General features: G+C 46.2%; 1 protein-coding gene across 2 annotated transcripts in view; it reads right to left on the reverse strand.

Moving 5' to 3' along the window:
• NFASC (neurofascin) overlaps window positions 1–10,796 on the reverse strand; it is a 184,621-nt gene extending 173,825 nt beyond the window's left edge. Inside the window, exon 1 of one of the 2 annotated variants that reach the window (XM_075122073.1) lies at window positions 10,655–10,796. The gene's annotated coding sequence lies outside the window, so the exon portion shown is untranslated. The remainder of the gene's footprint in view (window positions 1–10,654) is intronic. The other variant, XM_075122076.1, reaches the window with a different exon arrangement.
• Window positions 10,797–11,804: the final 1,008 nt, after the last annotated feature.

Genomic DNA, 11,804 nt, shown 5'->3' on the forward strand with positions numbered 1-11,804 from the left:
CAAATGATGTGGAAAAAGCTGAAGTACGCAATGCTTTTTTTGCCTTGGTCTTCACAGACAAGGTCAGCTCCCAGACTGCTGCACTGGGCAGCACAGTATGGAGAGGAGGTGAGCAGCCCTCAGTGGTGAAAGAACAGGTTAAGGACTATTCAGAAAAGCTGGAAATGCCCAAGTCCATGGGGCTGGATGTGCTGCATCTGAGGGTACAGAAAGAGTAGGTTGATGTGATTGCAGAGCCATTGGCCATTATCTCTGAAAACTCGTGGCGATCGGGAGAGGTCCTGGACGATTGGAAAAAGGCAAATATAGTGCCCATCTTTTTAAAAAAAGGAAGGGGAATCAGGGGAACTACAGACCCGTCAGCCTCACCTCAGTCTCTGGAAAAATCATGGAGCAGGTCCTCAAGGAATCCATTTTGAAGCACGTGGAGGAGAGGAAGGTGATCAGGAATAGCCAACATGGATTCATCAAGGGCAAGTCATGCCCGACCAACCTGATTGCCTTCTGTGATGAGATAACTGGCTCTGTGGATATGGGGAAAGCGGTGGATGTGATATACCTTGACTTTAGCAAAGCTTTTGATACAGTCTCCCACAGTAGAGTTCAAAAAAATATGGATTGGATGAACGGATTATAAAGTGGATGGAAGCTGGCTAGATCGTCAGGCTCAACAGGTAGTGATCAAAGGCTCGATGTCCAGTTGGCAGCCGGTATCAAGTGGAGTTCCCCAGGGATTGTTCCTGGGGCCGGTTTTGTTCAACATCTTCATTAATGATCCGGATGATGGGATGGATTGCACCCTCAGCAAGTTTGTGGATGACACTAAGATGGGGGGAGAGGTAGATACGTTGGAGGGTAGGGATAGGATCCAGTGACCTAGACAAATTGGAGGACTGGGCCAAAAGAAATCTGAGGAGGTTCAAGTGCAGAGTCCTGCGCTTAGGACAGAGGAATCCCAGGCACTGCTACACCTTTGGGACCGACTGGCTAAGCAGCAGTTCTGCAGAAAAGAACCTGGGGGTTACAGTGGACGAGGAGCTGGATATGAGTCAGCAGTGTGCTCTTGTTGCCAAGGTGGCTAATGGCATATTGGGCTTCGTTAGTAGGAGCATTGGCAGCAGATCGAGGGACACGATTACTCCCCTCTATTCAGCACTGGTGAGGCCACATCTGGAGTATTTTGTGCAGTTTTGGACGCCCCCTCCCACTACAGAAGGGTTGTGGACAAACTGGAGAGAGTCCAGCGGAGGGCAGTGAAAATGATCAGGGGGCTTGGGCACATGACTTTTGAGGAGAGGCTGAGGGGACTAGGCTTCTTTGGTCTGCAGAAGAGAAGAGTGAGGGGCAGATTTGATAGCAGCCTTCAATTACCTGAAAGGGGGTTCCAAAGAGGATGGAGCTCGGCTGTTCTCAGTGGTGGCAGATGACAGAACAAGGAGCAATGGTCTCAAGCTGCAGTGGGGGAGGCGTAGGTTGGATATTAGGAAAAACTTTCACTAGGAGGGTGGTGAAGCACTGGAATGGGTTACCTAGGGAGGTGGTAGAATCTCCATCCTTAGAGGTTTTTACGGCCCGGCCTGACAAAGCCCTGGCTGGGATGATTTAGTTGGTGTTGGTGCTGCTTGGAGCAGGGGATTAGACTAGATGACCTCCTGAGGTCTCTTCCAACCCTAGTCTTCTATGATTCTGTGTGTTCTACAGTCATGTCCTTAAGCATCACAGCCACTTCCTTTTCCCCCAAGGCCAGGTGTGGAGCCAAGTCCTTCTCCTCAAAGCTAGAGCAGAAAGAACAGAGTTTCCAGAGATCCATCCCATTTCCCCACATGCAACTGTCTGAGTCACACAACTGAGCTTAATGAAAGTATTTGGGCTTGACTTTCTGCAGTCACTTCTTCTGAAGTTCTGAATTCAGAGGAACAAAAAAAAAAAAAACCAACCAACCCACAACACACCAACTTTGTTAGCTCTATTAGCTGTGATGACACGTTCTTTCACACCTATTAATTTGGGGGTGCTATATCAAGGTCATCTCTTGTAGATGACTAATCCATGTCCATTTATCTGCAAGGCTAGTTGGGTGACAGGGAGGAACATTACCGCTGACCTCACAGAAGGATTACTTTTCTGTGAAGAGTTTGCATGGGACATTCACAATACACACCATCCCAAATTAATTTGCTGTCAACCATGGGAAACTTTCATCCCAGAAGCCAGGATTTTTAATAGCAAGTTGGGTTGGAACAGCCAGGCACACAAGGAAGAGCTCTGTTATCAGGCTGAAGCCAGGCCAGCCTCACAGCTGCTACTGTGGCCAAGACAGCTGAGAAGAGGTCAGCCAAAAATACAAAGCCACAGACCCAGATGCTGATGCGACTGGAAAATGAAAACCCTAAAGGCTTGGCATCTGGATCCTGGAGCTGTCAATCATCTAGATGCCAGTCTCTGAAAAGCAGCACACGATGACTGTTTTTTGTTAATGGCTACTGTCCTGTTTAATTTAGAGCATTATGTGAACCAGAGATGTTCTTGGGAGTGAGACTTGGGGATGAGTGGGTCTGGGAGAGACTATGTTTAAGAGTCTGCGTGATAGTCACCATACAAGGTACATGTGTTCTGTACAAGTTACCGGAGCTTTTGTAGTAAGTTCTGCAGGGAGAAGGGATGTTAGTTTAGAGGAAGGCCTGGCTCCATCTAACTTAGTATTCAATAATCTATTCTTATTTAATAGTTCCCCTTCCCCCACCCCCTTCTCCATTGCATTGGCCACCTAGGACTTCTAAGAGGTCATTCTCAACCCACACAACTGTGCATCATATATTAATGTAGAGGGCACAACATCCTAACCAGAGATCCTATTTTGAATTTGTAACTAGAGAGATAAGAAGATGTGCCAAGCTCTCAATCACCAGCTACACTGAAACCCTAGCAAAATCAGCATGACACAGGCTGCACATAACAATGATACCAAAAAAAAAACCCTGCAAAAAACCCTGAGGTTTGGTATCTGCCAGGAGTATCAAGAAATGAAGACTAGACAGAGAGGCTTCAGCGATGCCATGTGTGCAGTCAGATGTGCACAGCTACAAAGGCTCAGTTCTATCACTCTCCTCTCCCTCTCGCCTGCACACATCTGTGGGGACGTCACAAGGATCCAAACACAAAAGCCAATGAGCTTGCAACAAGCATTCTTTGTTGCTGGGTCTACTAGAAATCTGAAAGCAAGATGTCACGAATCCTGACGCCATTTAAGTGACTGCAAAACAGAGCCCACATATATTATATATGCCCTTAACCCAATAAGGGTACAGCTCAGTGTACAGATACGACTTTATCACCATGGAGTCAAGCAGTGCTGTAAGGCATATTAGCAACTCTCCCAACTTGTCACAAACAGGGCAGTGTAATTAAAATGAGGTGGCTGGTGGTACCATACCCTACTGTGAAAGAGTTATGCAGAGGTCAGAGCTCATAGAACAAAAGGATACAGGAGGACTCCAAGTACCAATCATTTTGATTACTTTCAGCAGAATGACGTACACCATGCACATGCAAGATTAGTGCCAATTACACATTAAACTCCCTGTTAAATAAACCTACCATGTGTGAAACTTCTTAAAGCATGTGAAAAGGCAGGGTTGATCTTAAGCTTTTTTTCCTTGAGAAGGCCTCAAAGTAGCATCAGCAACGTGTGGACCCATCCTTCCCTGGCAGAAGGACCATCTTCCCCCCCCCACACACACACTTTTAGACAGAACCTGAACTTCCCCCAGACCCTGGTCATAAGGAAAAGGCAGTCATTGCCATGTTTGTTTTAACCCTGAGAAGACAACTCGTTTAAATGGTGCTAGCGAAGGTGTATTATGTGGGTCTTGGATTTCAGCACCCTGGACAGCTTTTGAATGAATCGTGTTAACCTTGGGTTCCCTGTTCTCTTAGGGCAGTGGTTTTCAATCTGTGGTCCGTGGATCCCTGAGGTTTCGCAGACTATATCTAAAGGGGCACACGAAAGGTTGCTGTTACCATAGAACAATGATTTTCAACCTGGGATCTGCAGTCTAGGTCTAAGATTTCCAATTGTAAATCCCTATTGTAATTCTGAACCATCTGCTCAAACCAGTATCTGGGTAGTGTAATCTAGTAAGCAGACTTTGCCCCTGAAAGAACAAACCAGTGACAGGAATTCACTGCAGGAACTTGGCCATGGACAGCTGCAGTGAATCCTCCCACAACCTTTTTGTGGAAGATATTTCCTCTTAGCCATCCAAACCTAGCATCTCTCCATTGTACATTTGGTCCAGAAGAGACCAATTCAGGGAGGTCTAGAGCAGCCCTGGACATTGGTGTCCTTCAAACCATTGTTGGATACCAGTTTCAGAACAGCAACAGCCAGGATTTCTAGATCAGCGGTTCCCAAACTTTTCGGCATCATGCCCCCTTTTTAATTTTCAAGAAACCCTCACGACCCCACCTCTCCTTTACCATCATCCAACTCTTCTCCCACTCCCCACCCCCTTACCAGGCTGCTCAGAGTGGCAGGACTATTGGAAAGCCTGGGAGGTGGGTGGGCGTAAGCCGTGTTGCCTGCCTGGCTATGGGAGAGGGTGGACAGGAGGGGAGGGGAGGGGCTGGGGGCAAGCCTCCCCAGCCGGGAGCTCAAGGGCTGGACAGCCTCATGCCCCCCCCCAGAATTTCTTCACACCCCGCCGGGGGGCGCGCCCCCCCAGTTTGGGAACCAATGTTCTAGATAATGCTCTTCCTGCTAACTCTTAGCTTCCCCCCACCCTCTGCAACCCAGACCTTCCCAGTCCTCCCTACAAGCCTCCAGCACAGGAGTGATGCTCTTGCCGTTTCTACATACCACAGGCTGCTCCCTCTGCCTTTAGTTGAGTGGGAGTGAAGCACCAAGCAGAAAGAACCAGAGCATGCAGAGATCACCGCAGGCAGAATGATAGGATTTACAGGTGTAGGGGCAACAGCCCACAAATGGAGGGATTTCTAAGAGGTACAGTTACGGTTTATCCCTGTGTATTGCCCTTGAAAACGCTCACCTGAATTAGCCACACAAATCCATTCCTAGTTGTTAAGTTATTAATCCTTGGCCTGTTCTCTCATTCACTATATATTGCAAGCCCTGTAGGAAGGCTGAGGGTCTAATCCTCTTTTTTTTAAATTTAATCCAACATAACATAGCAAGGTTTTCTTTCAGTCCTTGTAAAATATTAACAGCCTCGTTAGAACAACAGTGAATGCAAGCTAATTCACCCTGGGCTGGGCTTCCAGGATCATATAGCAACTATCCAGGACAGCTGGGGAAGGAGCAGCTGCACAGGTGAAAGACTGTCATGACATATGCTTTACTGGAGAAAGCAGTAACCAAAAAAAAATTAAAATAAAAAATTAGCCAACAAGATTTAAACCTGTAGTCCTGGATACTTCACTTTAAAGAAGATAGTTCTGGAAAGAGATTACCTACTGGGCAAGGAGGAAAATGAGATCCTTGGTGAGATTTGGTTAGAGACTACAGAATTTTTTGAATGAATCTAGTTATCAGTTTTCACAGGCCACTCTGCTTGAAAATACCAAGGAAACTATTTTTGTAATGATGAGCTGTAGTCAAATGAGACACCCCAAGAGTGTTAAGGAGACTGCCTGGGGAAGTGCAGACAAAAATGTTAAAAAGAACACCAAGATCAATAGAAATGTGTTTATTTCTCCCCTCCCCCATGCAAACCAGGCTTTAAAAACATACACACATACCCCACAACAGCAACTAGTAAACACTCCAGTGCAATCAAGCTAAGCAATTATGGATGGGGAGCATTCTAATTATGGCCCAGATCCTGCAATATGGTCTGCACAGGCGTTTGCACCTGGAGAAAAACCCACTGGCCTCAACATAGTTCCATGCAGGTGCAAAGGTCTGTGCAGATCATATTGCAGGATCTGAAACCATAATTAGAATGTTCCCTGTCCATAATTGCTTAGCTCAATTGCATTTAATTCCCATGGACTGCTTTGAAAAATCTCAGGAGATAGTTCAGACCTCAGCTCAAATCTTCAGAGCTTCAGACTTCAGCTCTGCCTATCTTTGTTTGTCTGTATAATGTCCAGGTTTAGCAAGTACCTTTAATCCCTTCCTTTTACAAGCACTAACAATCACAGTGAACAAAAACAAACACACAAAGAAACACACAAAAAACCCCTTTCATTCAGGATCCATAAGCGTGTCCTTTAATCAAAAGGTTTTAAAAAATGAAAATTCAAAGCAAAGTGATTCACGCTTTGTGATGGCTTGGTCAGAACACAAGTGTTTCCAATATGAAAATAGAAAACATTGCTGGACAAGACTCTTAGTAATTGATCAGCTGTGCTGTTTACATGGCAGCATTCACACCAACAAGAAGTGCCACTTACAGTAAGTATCGATTCCCACCATCTCAGAGTCCTGGTAATTCAGGGTTTGGCAAGTCACTTGCCATTTAAGATTTCGCAAGGAAAGGAGCACACTTTCATCCCACAACAACATTGCTTACAAAATAACTGGACACAGTCTGGATACAGCATTGGACACTACCAGTTACACGAATGATTGTGGAGGTAAAATTAAATTTCAGTATAAACCGCTCCAACAGAAAGACAAAATTAAAGCTGCTTTAGAAAAATGTCTATTCGATACTTCCCCTTCATTTGTGAAACAAATACTAATAAAAGCCTCATTGCTTTTGTCAGTGTCCATTCTCTTTCAACTTGTCCTTCTCACGACCACAAATAACCAACAGTATTTCAAACCTGAGATCCCAATAACCAGTACTCCTCATCTACAAATTCTGATCTATTTTTGTTCTGCCACTTCTATGCCATCCAGCCTTCTGCTGTTTTTAGTCCAAGAACCCAAAATCCCTTCCCAAACCACAATTCAACAAGCTTCACCTGATCATATAAATAACTCCTTTTCAATAAACACCTTTAAATTACTGCTTTGTAAAACACAAAGGGGACAAGAGACCAATACACAAGCCCTCTCTCACAAATGTTTACTCACATAAGTAGCCCCAACACATGCAAGAAGCCTCACTGAAGCCCCAAGACAGCTTTCAGAAGTATGGGTGTGCAGGATTAGGCCTTATCTATTGCTATTATGACTGAGCATCCCTAATCATTTTTGGTGTTGGTACACCAAACCACCCCAATGGCACTTTGCCAGCAACAGTGACAATTATACAGAAGACCCAGAAATGTTGAGACAGTTGGATCACATGAATGTCTGAACAGGCAGTTGAATAATTCATTGCAAATTAACATTCATTGTGAATTTTGGCAGTTTTCTCATCTAATAATTATTCAGGAGCAGATTATTTGACCAGCTCTGATTTCGTCGCGGAGCCTACACAAAGGTGACAAAGTTACAGAAAGAGGTAATATCAACTCTGCAGCGCACAATCACTGCCAGCGGTGCCAACTCTCACAGTACTGATGTTTTACTTAAAGCTCCAGCTCCTGGAGTCATGTTATTCCATGAAAAACTTGGCTTTGTTTTTATAAGGTTTCTAGCCCTCATGTCTGCAGAGAAAAAAAGCTTGAAAATGTGACCCTAAAGGCACAAAAAGGGGGATGGGGGGGCAAATAAAAAGAATCTAAGTTTTACTCTTTTTTAACTCCCAGGATTTTTGCAACCTTGGCACTGGAAACACAGCATCCAATTTCCTGCCATCCTGCAGGAGGACCTGGATGTGCTTCCGTAAGAGACTGGAGGATTTATTAACTGAAATCCACAAGAAGAAACTGCTAGCTGGTGGAGGGACAATGGGATCACAGCCACTGAAGGAGATGTGCTGATTGTACAGGGCTGAGAACCTATGAGCCACCTGGAGGAGATCGCCTAGGAACTGATTTCTTGGGATCGGTGGGGATTTCAGCAGCAACCCTCATCCCTCCTTCCTTAGCTTATTGCAAACCTCTCCCATGCTTTTCAGGGAACAACTCTCTATTCTAGATGGTAGAGTGTTGCTCCCCGCCCCCTCATATGTTTTCCAGGAGGTGGGGTGGGTGTGCATATCTCATTTCACGCACGCACACCACTTCTGTCAGCAGGCAGGGTACAGAGATGCATGGTAGAGTGAAGCCAGGGAGGGATTTTAAAACCAAGAGGGCATTTCTATCTTGGATTCAGAAATGGACAGGTAGCGAGTAACATGGACAAAGGCCCAGAGATGACAGTTCCACGTTCTGGAGCAAGAGATAAAATAAAATAACTAAACTTTTTGCTGCAATAGGCACCACTATTGTTATTAATTATTACTGTAGCCCCTAACAAGCCCTAGTCATGGACCAGGATCCCTTCATGTTACATTAGTACAATGGGACCCCAAATCAACCCTCCAAACCCGAACCACCCTGAACTAGGAGTCCATTTCCAAGTTTTGCAGACTGTGTCCACTTCTATGTTTAGCTGAGATTATCTGTATACACTATGTGAATGGAATATTCTCATGTCAAATCTATAAAAAGGAGATCGCATGTGCTCCAGATCAAAGCAATTAAGAGAGAAATAGCATGATCCTGAATTTAAGTGTCTATTTCTCATGCTAGACTGTGGTGTTAAGAAGTTTTGGGGAAACAAAGCAGCCATGCTGGCACTCAATTTAACTGTCTGCCAAAGGGTAGGCATTTTACAGAAACCTGGTTAACAATGAAGGAGCCAGCATCTCAATCAAAATCCCTGAATTTTTGCTTTTGTCTTCGGCATTTGTTAGGAGTATCTAGGTAACAGTGGCATCTCCACCATATTCATCTTAAAACAGTAAGATGTCTGGATCTCAGTATGCCAGATTTCTGTCTCTCTCACACACACACACACACTTAGTATAGCTTTGCTCTCAGAAAGAGAAAACTGGAGATAACGCTTCAGAAATAATACTGAATAGACAACCTTGCTAGTCACAGGATCTGACCTTGAAGAAAAACAAAAAACCCAAAGACAGATTCTAAAAAGAACTATAATAATTTTCAGTGAAAACATCTCTCTCTACCTTTCTGACCCTTAGTATAACCTCCCCATACACATCATTCACACTGTCTTATTCAAAGATCTCGCCCACTACATACATGTTATTTGTGTGTCCATGTTTTCCAAGGAGCAGACAAGGCCAAATAAATAAATATCACACTGTATCACACCAATACATTGTTCTTTCAGGCCCCAAAGGTTCCTACAGCAGACATGGACTGTTCACACACAATAAAACGAAGAGCGTTTATATGTCATTATGACCAGTTCCGGCACATTTCCTAGAGACAGCGAATAGCCAAACCTGCTGTACTGTCAGGAGTACACATGATTCAGCACTTAAAACCTGACTAATACCAGCTAGCCTCACACACTGACACAACAGAACTTGCATATTTAAAAAACAATATTAACAGGGATAAAGCATCTTATAAGCAACGCATTTTCTTGGCAAGGCCTCGATGCTCATATTGCAACCTCACACTCCAGTTATTTTCATAATAGCCACACTGGATTAGGTCAGTAGGCCAGATAAGCCAGTACCCTGCCTGTGCCAGCAGCCTTAGGGGGAAGGTTACATTAAATAAAATACCCTGTGGTAAACAATTAAGAAATAACCATGGGGGGGGGGGGAATTCCCTCCCCCGTCAGAGGCTGGTACATACCCTGAAGCATGAAGAAGACTCATGGTTTATGTCCATGGTAGCTTTCCTTTCTGCACCCAAGTACCCCCAAGAAATTGACACAAGTATTTTCACACACACATACTGTAATGACATTCATCATTTAGACATCACAGACCAAAAAAAAAAAAAATTTTTGGTATCAGATACCAGCCCTGATGTTCACATTTCCCTCATGAAGGGAGAGCAAGATATTAGAGCCAAGAGATCTTCCCATGGGGTCCATGGGGTCCAAAAGCAGACACCTGTCCAGTGCCTGGTTTTGTTTTATAAAATTTGGAACGGGGGTGGGGGGAGAGAGAAGAGATTGAAAATCTCTCTCTCTAGCAGATTCTGCAGCTGTCTTGTGGGTGGCACTTCTGTGGGATTCCACATCTAGAGTGAACACAGAACCAGACCCCCAACTGACCAGGTCTCTCAACTCTCCAGGGATGGCAGGAAGCCAACTTACACCCTCCCTCCCAGGAGGCTGTGTCACACCCAGATGCTGCCCTTGGGTGGAGAGGGCCCCCAGGGAAGCCGGTGAGGGCTGCGCGCCTCTGCAGCGGGATGGAATCGGGGCCAGGTTGAAGAGGATTGTCCAGATCCCCCTCTAAGGCGCAGGGTTAATCAATATCCCTCCCCAGCCGGCTAAGGGAGCCGCCGGACAGCCGCTTACGCAGGGACCCCAAAGATATCCAGCCCCGGATCTCCCCCGCAGGGCGATCCGCTCCGCGCAGGGAGCGCGGCGGGATGGGGACTGCAGCAGCAGGGAAGAGGACGGGGGGGGGGGGAGTTTGGGGGGCAGGGAGCAGCAGGAGGAGACGGGGCAAGAGGGACCCGCCCGGGAGGGATGCAGGAGCCACCTTTGCGCAGCCCCAGCCGGGAGAAGGGGACAAGCCCCGTTGCAAACCAGCCACTCAGAGACACGCCTCTCTGCACCTGTCCCTGCCCGCCCGCAGCCCGGCCCGCAGCCCCGCTGTACCTGGCCCCGGCCGGGGCTGCAGCTCGGCACGCGCCTGCCTCTGGCCTCCCCGCGCCGGCTGCACGCGAGCCCAGCGCATCCTCCGGCAGCCTCCCCCCCGCCCGCTCCCGCAGTAGGGCAGGGACCAGCGGGCGCGCCGCCGACCGCCGCGTGCGCGCTCTGGGCTGCCTGCGCGCCCACGGGCAAGGGGCTGGGGGCCGGAGCGCGCCTCTGTCGGTGCAGGTCCCGCAGCTGTGCTGCGCTGCACCACTGGTTACATGGCGGGAGGGGAGGTGGTAGCAATTAGTGAAGAGCCATTAACCCATCCAATGCCTCCGTATTCCCCCTTTGGTAATGAGTGGGGTTATTGCCTCCCTCCTAGGAAATGAGATTAAACGAGAGAAGTCATTGCCCTGAGGGGTAAGAGCAAGAGGGGGCAATTAATGAGGAGGCGAGAGTAATTAATGAGGCAACAGAGGGAGAGTTAATGGGGTAAATGGAGGAGTAATTAACGCAGGAGCTGGTCTCGTTGACTACCCCCCGCTGGTAAAAATGCACTTTTACTGCTTTATCATTTAATTCAGCATAGTCATGTCTGTTTTGCTGAATTTGAGTTTTTAAACTAGGATAAATCTATGAATAGGGTGGGGTAAATTAATGAAAGGGGTAAATTTATGGAAGAAGGTGGTCTGGGTAATGAAGGGCAGTTAAGGAGTGGGGATCAAGGGTAGTTAGTACTACATAGTAATTAATACTAATTTACTAGTAGTAGACTTCTTACTCTTTTCAAACAAAAAAGGAGAAATTTTAATTTTGAAAAGTCAAGATGTTTCCTTTTGACCATGACTTTTCCTGAATGTTTTGTCAACTCAAAACATCCACCCTGATTCACAAGACACCTTTGGTTTCAATAAATCAGCATTTTTTCCAATGAAAAATGATCATTCAGAAGGATCCTAGCTTGCTCTAGTTTCATCTATCAGGCCACTTTCTGCAGCCTTTTAGAGTGGTCTATACACAGCAGAGCCAGGCTCTCAGGTGAAAGATCCTCATCTGTTTACTGACACTGCTGTTTTCTGAGGAAATCTGATTGCTTAATGATTAAGCAGAGGTTCCAGCCTCCCAGAAAACCATGTACAGCTGCCCATTTAGCATAGGCTTATCCACATTA

This window comes from Caretta caretta, chromosome 21, assembly GCF_965140235.1.
Source record: "Caretta caretta isolate rCarCar2 chromosome 21, rCarCar1.hap1, whole genome shotgun sequence".
NCBI classification, from domain to species: Eukaryota; Metazoa; Chordata; order Testudines; family Cheloniidae; genus Caretta; species Caretta caretta.